General features: G+C 37.8%; 1 long non-coding RNA gene across 1 annotated transcript; it reads left to right on the top strand.

Moving 5' to 3' along the window:
- The first annotated feature begins 1,408 nt into the window (after positions 1-1,408).
- On the top strand, positions 1,409-3,311 carry LOC140636212 (uncharacterized). The gene is made up of 3 exons (XR_012033512.1): positions 1,409-1,453; positions 1,622-1,682; positions 3,150-3,311. It is a non-coding gene; the product is annotated as an uncharacterized lncRNA (long non-coding RNA).
- Positions 3,312-9,243: the final 5,932 nt, after the last annotated feature.

The following is a 9,243-nucleotide window of genomic DNA, read 5'->3' as shown; positions in this document are numbered from 1 at the left end:
ACTAACACAGCACAGGCCCATTACATTTCTAGTGAATGCATTTGCAAATTTGTTCCAATTTTAACTGTAAATTACCAGACCACTTAATCATGTCAATGACAAACCATTGGCATAACTAGACAACTAGAGGAAATCGGCTAGTAAAAAGTTATTTAAATTATTGCACATTATTGAAGAAAATGTTTCAGAAAAACCTTCATGACCTCAGGCTGTGCTTATATTATAAGCTGAGCAAGAGTCATAATAATTGTTGTTGTTTAAGGGTTTGCCGTTGACATTTTTCTTTTCTTTTTTTCTTTTCTTTTCTTTCTTTTCTTTTCTTTCTTTTTCTCTTTTCTTTTCTTTTCTTTTCTTTTCTTTTCTTTCTTTTCTTTTCTTTTCTTTTCTTTTTTTTCTTCTTTTCTTTTCTTTTCTTTTCTTTTTTCTTTTCTTTTTCTTTTCATTTCTGTCTTCTTTTGTTAGGAAGCAACTTGATGCTTTAGCTTTAGCTGGACAGATTTTGCTGCCTGTTATCATAGCCTGCAACTGAGTAATCTCCTTACTCTGCTATTTCTCTGCTCATGTGACCTACAGACATCTTTTCATAACACTTGCTTCAAGAGTGACTATTATCTATTCTCTCACATTCAGCCAGGACTCGATTGCTGTATCTACTGGTTCTGGGAAGAAAAAAAAAATGTTCTTCCTTCCTGGGACCTGAAGTTTTCAATTTGTGTATTAATACCAAAACAAAGATACTAGAAGAACTTAAGGAAGGATATGTCATTTGTATTGTTGCTGTTACTTTTATTTTTTCTTGTGTCAGGTCTCAACAATCCTGGCATTTATAATAGGCATTTATGTGCCAACAAACACAAAAATGAATTGTGCATTATTTATCTTAAATTTCTCTCAAAATAGTAAGGAAACATTTTGTTTTTCTCAATCATTTTCCTGCCACACTCACCCGAGGAATTTTTATTTTCGTACTTGAGGATTCTGTTGATTTCAGAGTAAATCCTTTTAAACAGATATCAAATTTGTTGGTCCACCTTTCACCCACACCAACAAAGCTTGAGAGCTAGGAGGATTCTGAGTGCTCTTCGACAGTAAAAGCTGGGCTATTTTGGAGAAACAATGTCATTGTTAATGCAAAGCTAACTTGGCTACTTGGATGCGCATGCTGGCTTCTGCTTTCTTATTAAGGCTCCACGTTTGTTTCAAGAAAGAAATGAGGCTAACAGGTCATTAAAACCAAATGTTCACATTCTGAGATTCATGGTTCTATTTATAGCTAGACCATCTCTTATTGGATTATTCTGACTTTTCTTAAACCTATTACTTGACAAATGGCTCCTGTGCTTGTCCAATTTGCTAGGCTACTGCACATCGCCTTGACAACTCAAGGGAAGACTCTTTCATCACTATGGAAACAAGTCAATATAAACATCTTCACATTTTATTTATAGACTAGGTAATGTAAAGGGCATCTTGCACACTTGATATGATCTGAAATGAAATATGGTAGTCGCCTCTCGTTTTTAATTAATAGGATTAGTGGTTGACAGTGACATACAGCATTTTCTCATGGTGAGGGAGGTAAAATTGCAATTGTCACCTTACCTGTTACTTTAATTTACAGGTTTTCTTCATCATTCAGGGTTAACATCTAGACCTATGGCAGAAACACCTAACATATGATGGTAACGTGGAAAAGGAACTTATGGGCACTTTCAAGAGAGGTGCCAAATCTCTAAACTACCCACAAACTTCCATAACGATCTTCCGTGAGTAATATTTTCTAAATTGGAATAGGGAGTGAGTAATTCACCCACTTCCAGATTTCACTGTGTAACAGAAAGAACGCTGGACACTAATCAGTTAAAAGATGTTGGGAAAGCCAATCATTTTATTTTAGCTTTTCCATCTATAAAATGGGTATAATAATATTTACCTACTGGATCACTGGGAGAATTACAAGTAGCCCAGTGTCTCCTTATAATAGAAGATCAACAAATGAGAGGTTTATCATCATTATGTGTGAATTTTTAAATGCCTAAATAATTACCAATCCTCTTATGCAGCTCTCATTTGCCATATTGATAATTTTTTTAGCCATCTCATTAAGTTTACTGATTTGGGAGAGATAGAAGGGAAATGTGTCCATATTCCACTTCTCATTTTAAAAATTTCAAATGTAAAGTCAAATAAGATCCAATTAATAAAAGAACAAATAATATCTTTTGAACAATCATTTGTTACTTATTTGTATGCTGGTTTTAAATTACAGAATCTAGCATATAATTTTCCCACTCCTAGTAAGGAAGGCTCACTTCTGTTTGTTTCTGAAAAATAATATTCATCACAATTGTCATGTCAATTTGTGCCCTGTGAGTTTGGGACTTAGCTTTCTGGTGTGTGTGTGTGTGTGTTCTTAAATGTGGCATCAATAGCTCCTGCAGTTGAACTAGTTTTGAATAAAAGGTCTCTTTCTCTTTTAACATAAAGGAGACCAAAAACAGCATCTCTTGACTATCAGAAGCATATACTAAGCTATACTATTATTGTAGGAAGTTTGATGGTAGCCATTCCACAAAGCCAATTTCTAGCTTAGTTTTCACCTTAAATGAAAAGTTTCCCTCGGTTTTAATTTAGTTTTAAAGTTTTTTTTTGTTATAAGTTGAGTTCCTAAGTTTATGTACCTTTGGATACAGAAGTACACTTTTCTTGTTCTTCTTATGTTTTCCCAGAATAAATATTTCTATAGTATTCTAATGGCAAATGTGACAATACATACATTTATACATACATGCTTAAGTCTTTGTCCTTTGTTTTTAGAAATATGCTTATCCAACAGCCAAATTACAAAAAAAAAAAAAAAAAAAAAAGCAAAAAATCCTGCTACCCAATAGAAGTGGGTTTTTTTAAAGAAGCATTTCTTTTTATGTTCTTCTGTTCTATTTTATTTAGTAAGATTAAAAATTAAATAATTGCAAATTGGGGAATGTCTCCACTAACACGTAAAGAATGTAAACTCTGTCTCAGGACAAAAATTGTGGGGAGGGAAGCCTGATGTCATTTGGTGAGCCCTTAAGGTTTTTGCGGGTTCCATTTCTATGCATTTGTATGGAATTATTCATCAAGTAACAGTTTCTCCTTAATTCCCCCAGCATACAAAAAGAAGAATTAAGCTTAGAAAATGCAGATGTGGGACATCTGGCTGGCTCAATTGGAAGAACATGGGACTCTTGATCTCGGGGACTCGTGACTGGTTGTGAAAGGTCATGAATTTGAACCCCACACTGGGTGTAAAGATAACGAAAAAAATAAGTAAATACATTTTAAAAATACAAATGCAAAGGGATTATTTCCTTTCTGCCTCATCTTGGTGCAAAGTGCTAAAAAGCAAAGTTTGATTTCCTAGAATTCAACTGTTTTTTTTTTTTTTTGAATTCAACTGTTTTAACAAAAGAATTTAGTTAAAAATAAATGGAAGAAAAAGTATCATGTTACGAATAAAGAAAACCAGAAAGTCTGCCAGAAATATTCACCTTTCTACATTTACCTTTTTCTACTAAGGAAATGCACATCAAATTGAGAAACACTGACACATGCGGTTGAGTAGCAGGCAATGCAAGCGGCCTGAAGCAAAACTAACACATACACACACACACACACACACAATCGGTCATATTGCTATTTCATTAATACTACCTACAGTCTCAGACTTGTACTCACATTCAACAAATTCTTGTGGATAGATGCATCACACAGAATGGCCTTGTGTGTCTTCCAGTAAAGCTTATTTGCAAATTATTTCAACAAGCAGACTTTTTAGCCATGTGAACAGCAGAGCATTAAGAATTTATTCTAAAGTTAAGACAACAAGTCCTAGTCTGGTTTTGAGAACTTAGCTAGCTTACATATTGTGGTGGATTCTGCTACTTGTCCACAGTTCTCCTTCCTCCTCTGCCCTTCGTAGGGTTCCCCATGCACACAGCGTATTTCTTTCCTCCACCAGCTTTCGGCTTGTCTTACAACTCACTCCAACAAATGGAAGTTGAAAAATTGATGCTGTGCTTTCTAAGCATGGCCCTGTAAGGCAGCGTGTTCTGCTCCCCTTTCTCCCACTTCTGACATGACATCATCACGTCATTGGTGGGGGGCGACTCTTTCATGAAGTCCTAGAATGAAAAGGCACATGGAGCCCCCCTTGTACCCAACCCACAGCCGACAGCAGACTCACTGCAGCCGATCCCCAGATGTATGAATGGGAAATAAATGTTTGTTATTTTAAGCCTGAAAGTTTGGGCTTGTTATATGCAAACATAACAGGAAGAGATTACTAATACAGGACTCCATGAATTAAAATCAGAATAGAATTTCAATGGAGATGCCATTATCGAGTATATATGTAGTTCACCCAGGAGTGGGAATAAGACCTCAGCAGCAAGATCAGAGCACTGAGGGTAGTGGAGCTCCTGCCAAAGGGGCAATTACAGGTGCTGGCTGTCACCCTTGCAAGGGCCAGCCTACAGCATGAGACTGGAGGGCCTACACTCAAAAGGCCTAGGGCCTTGAACAGATTATTAGGACCAGAGTTCTATCAGGGCATAAGAAACAAGGAAGCAGAGACTACGAGTGGAGTGGAAGACCAGAGGAAACTTAGCAGCAAGACTAATGGTTTGATGAGGGCCTACGTGGTTGAGCTGTTTCTCCTTTAAATTTCTCCTTTTCTGGTGAAGCTTGGTCAGCGATCCCAGCTACTAGAATAGGGTGGATCAGGACACAAGGCAGGGCCTGACAGCAGAAGCCAGGGGCTCTTCAACATGAGTTAGCCTTAAATAAGCTGACAAAATCCAAAAGGATCATTTCAAGATGGGGCTCAAGAGAGCTGTAAACCTACAGGACCAGTGAGAAACCCAATAGGAACTTAAGGTGAAATGAATATGCTCTCAGCTTCTCAAGACAGGATAAGATAGGACGGGGTCTCTCCACTGTGTTTCAGAATTGCTGTATTGGGATGCGCTCACCAAACAGAAACTTTCCTTAAGGAACTATCTTGAAAATTCACTTTCCTTCCACAAAGATGACATTTGGATTTAAGGACTTTCAGGCGGGACTGCACTTTCTCCAGTGGCAGCGTGACTCCTCTCCTGGGATGGACAGGCCATTCTCCCGCTCCCGGATTGTGTCAATTCTTTTCCCATCCCTGTACCATAAGCTTGAGAGCCTTCAGATTCTTTTTGACCCAAGCCTTCTTACTTTCCAAAACCATTCCTTTTTTTTTTTTTTTTTAAGATTGTATTTATTTATTTGACAGAGATAGAGGGAGAGAGAGCAGGGAAAGCAGCAGAGGGAGCAGCAGAGGGAGAGGGAGAAGCAGACTCCGCACGGAGCAGGGAGCCCATGCTGGCTCCATCCCAGGACCCTGGGGTCATGACCTGAGTTGAAGTCAGACACTCACCGGACTGAGCCACCAAACCCATTTCAAACCTCTTTCTGCTGCAACAAAATCAGTCTTACTCAGTATGAATAACCCTTAGCTAGCTTCCCATCTTCCTTTTCATCTTTCTTCTCATGCTACCCCTGTGGTCTGGGCCCATCCTTACTCTATTTGAGCATCTGTTTCTCTGCTAACATGTGTATCACTTGAAATTTTAAATGAGATGTTAAAAAAAGAAATATTCTGAGACAATACCAATGTGTTTTCATTTTGCTTATTCTTGGAAAACAATGTGTATGCTTGCTTCTGCGCTCTTCCCATCGCCTGCGTCTTCTACACTTTCCTTTTCCTGTGTAGGTCTTAGGCTTCTTCAAAACGTAGCCTGATCAAAAAACCAAAAACAAAAACAAAACGAAACCCAAAACATAGCCTGAGTTCCATGTCAGCTGATAATTTCTTTCACACCATCCCAATTTGTGGTGAGCTATTCCTTCTGTTGCACCATGCATGTCATTCAGCGTGGCTGCCCTGTATTGCTGCTTATTTTTTAAATGTATATTTTGTGCTTCAAATCAGATGCAAAGCTTTGCAAGGACATAGACAGTAAATTGTAAATTTTTGTGCACTAATTGCCTAGTGCAGAGATTTGTGTATTGAAGACGATTGATGAATAGTAGAACCCGAGGGGGCTGGAGGGACTTTAAACAAATCAGAGTCCAATTTCTTATGTGATAATATGATCCTGATGATAATGGTGATGATGATGAAGAAAAAAAGAAACCAGATATATGTATGTATTTGCTCAGGAATGTATCTTAAGTTGGCCTTATTTTAAAAAATATTCTTAGTTTTCTATGAATGTATTATTTAACGCATGCCGGGATAGGACAGGAAAATGAATACAGATCATGCTCATGATGTAGGGATTCATCTAAAATACTTTTAAATCAATGTTTCTTTTATTACAGATTTTTTAATAAGCAGTATTGATCAGCATATTCGCTCATGATGTGGAGAAAATAGCTTTCTGCCGCATTATCAATATATAGCATTAAAAATGCATGAGATAACATGAGAATTTAAAAACTGAAGCTAGACCAGGGTCAGGAAATGTTTTTTCATATAATGGATAGTTTAGGCTTTATGGTCTCTCTTGCAGCTTCTGAATTGTTGTGCAAAAGTAGCCATAGACCAGGTAAGTGACGGAGCATGGATATGACCCAATAAAACTTCATTTACAAAAACAAAGACGGCTGATGATCCACAGTGTGTGAAGCCCTGATAGGCAGTCATATCTAAATCAACACATTAGTTTCCTATTTGTAGTAAGCTGGTGACTTTCTAGTTTTCCAATGAATATATTTTATTCTATAAATCGACTCTCAAAATAAAATGCCCACTGCTTATTTCAGGGCTTTTTCCTAGATCCTGTAACAAAACTTTTGGCCTATTCCTTTGCCTAATTGCGATATTTTATAGAAAGGATCCTGAGATATTTTGCCAGCTTTTCATTTATGTTTTGCTTATATTTGATCATTTAAAAATTTTGTCGATCTTACAAATGTACATTTATGTATATAGAATAGTGCATCTTCAGTTCTATTCACAAGCATCTATTTGAACCATTGTACCTCAAACAAGTATTTCTTTCTTTCCTATTTCTTAACATGGTTGACCCTTGAACAACGTGGGAGCTACAGGTACCAATCCTCCATGGTTAAAAATCTGAGTATACGAGTATACTTAACTACTCAGGGCCTACTGTTGACCAGAAGCCTTACCCATAATATAAACAGTCCAACACATATTTTATATGTTATAAGTATTATATATTGTCTTAGAGTAAAAGGAACTGGAGAAAAGAAATGTTATTAAGATAATTGTAAGAGAAAAGACCTTTGTAGCACTGTAATGTGTTTATTTAAAAAGTCTGTCTGTAAGTGGACCCACCCAAAGCCATATGGTTCAAGAGTCAATTGTGCTGGATGCCTTTAGAAATATTGTTGAAATATAGTTAGACCATGAGGTTCAAATTGTCTGTCTGTATAAAGGAACTGGAGGTAGTTTCCTAGGGCAATGGGCTCTTTGCAAAGTCACCTTCCTTCTAATGCTCCACATTGCTATATTTTCTCTCTGAAAGAAGGATGTTTCATATAATCATGTGATTAAAAAACACGTCACATTGTATTTTAATACACAGCTCACTTCTCTTAGTGGCACATAAAGTAATGGGATACCTCACCCAGAAAGTGATGATTCATGAAATCAGCAATAGGTGAACTTTTCCAACTGAGGGTGCACTGGGGTTATCAGATGATGGGCTGGGGATCCAGTGTTCATACTGGCTTGTGGCTCAGCTGAGATGGTCAGTCATGTTATCTCTCCTGATGGGACCATTAGCCTAGGAAGTCCTGGCTCCGCTCTCTGAAAACCCCTTTCTTCACACATCGCTGTTGGTATCTGTGATCCTCTTTGCCAGCCCCTCAGTCTGAGAACATCAAAGTCACCCTTCCATTGTCCTCTTCTTTACTCATGTTATGTCAACTATTAAGCCCCATGTTAATACCCATAAAATGCTTCTCATTAAGGCCCTTCCCTCCTTTCCTGGTTAGTCCTTTATCATTGCTCAGCTGACTTAATTGTCCACTTACTATCTTAATATTTCCATTATCTTTTTCCTAAAATTCTTATACTTCAAACTAATACCAGAAGTATCCCTTTAAAAACAAATCTGTTCATTCCCCTGATTTTCTAAACCCTGTTGGGGGGAGTTCCTACTACCTACTGGATGTCTGAATCTCTGAACTTGTTGGCTAAGGCCATTTGCAATCAGACCCTAATATAATGAATTCAGAATCATGCCAATCACATGGCAACAGGTCAGTAAGTTTTAGTGACCATTATGATTAGCGTTGCACTTCAGCATTGTTGCCTAATTATATGTTTATACAAGGTATCAGTCAAGATCCTTTTAGGATATAGCTCCTTTTAGGAACAATATAAATTATTAGAATAAACCCTGTGGTTTATATCTAGCTATGTATTTGCAAGCTAGGTAACTACAAGAGTAAAAAAGAAAATTCTGTGCTATTGCAGAGGCAGCAACTGAGGAAGCATCTGCCAAGGGAAAGACATGGAACAGGTTAGAATGATTAAAACTTAGAGGTTTGGGGGACTAGAGCCTCTGTTGAGCTGAAGCTCAGACATCTGGGAAGGGACACAGCTTGGCTGGCATGAGTCTGAATTTTGGTAGTTTCCAGTTTGGAAAAACTACCAACTGGATTTAAATGCTGCTATAGGCATGGATTATGACTGGAGGGGTGAAGAAGCTTTGCTTCCTGCCTTTCACCTGAACCTGAGACTAGATTACTATTTGGAAACAGGAGAAGGAAGATACTTTTTCCTTGCACATGGACCCTGTAGATCTCCCTGTTGATGGAGCTTTACATTGTTGCTGGCTGAGTGAGCAGAAACCTGGTTTGCAGAGCTCCTTCTCCCATGTGACAAGCCAGTGGATAAGGGTGAGATGAAGCTGGGAGGTCAACCCTCGCTGATGGCACAGTCTACCTCTTCAGCTATATATCATCTCTACTCACTCTTCTCACAAGCTAATCTTTCACGCAAGAAAAACAATTCTCTGTTTCTATTTAACAATATACAACTAACCTTTATACAAATGAAGATGTTCTCTCCCTTTTCCCAAAATGAGAAGAGGCGCTGTCTTAGCCGTCATGGTGTTCATCTCTGTGGTATGTTAGTTACTCCTCAAATTCAGCCACAAGCCCATCTGAATATTCTGTTAATCTTTGTAAAAAGAT

Source organism: Canis lupus, chromosome 7, assembly GCF_048164855.1.
Source record: "Canis lupus baileyi chromosome 7, mCanLup2.hap1, whole genome shotgun sequence".
NCBI lineage: Eukaryota > Metazoa > Chordata > Mammalia > Carnivora > Canidae > Canis > Canis lupus.
This window is presented reverse-complemented; position numbering and strand designations above follow the sequence as displayed.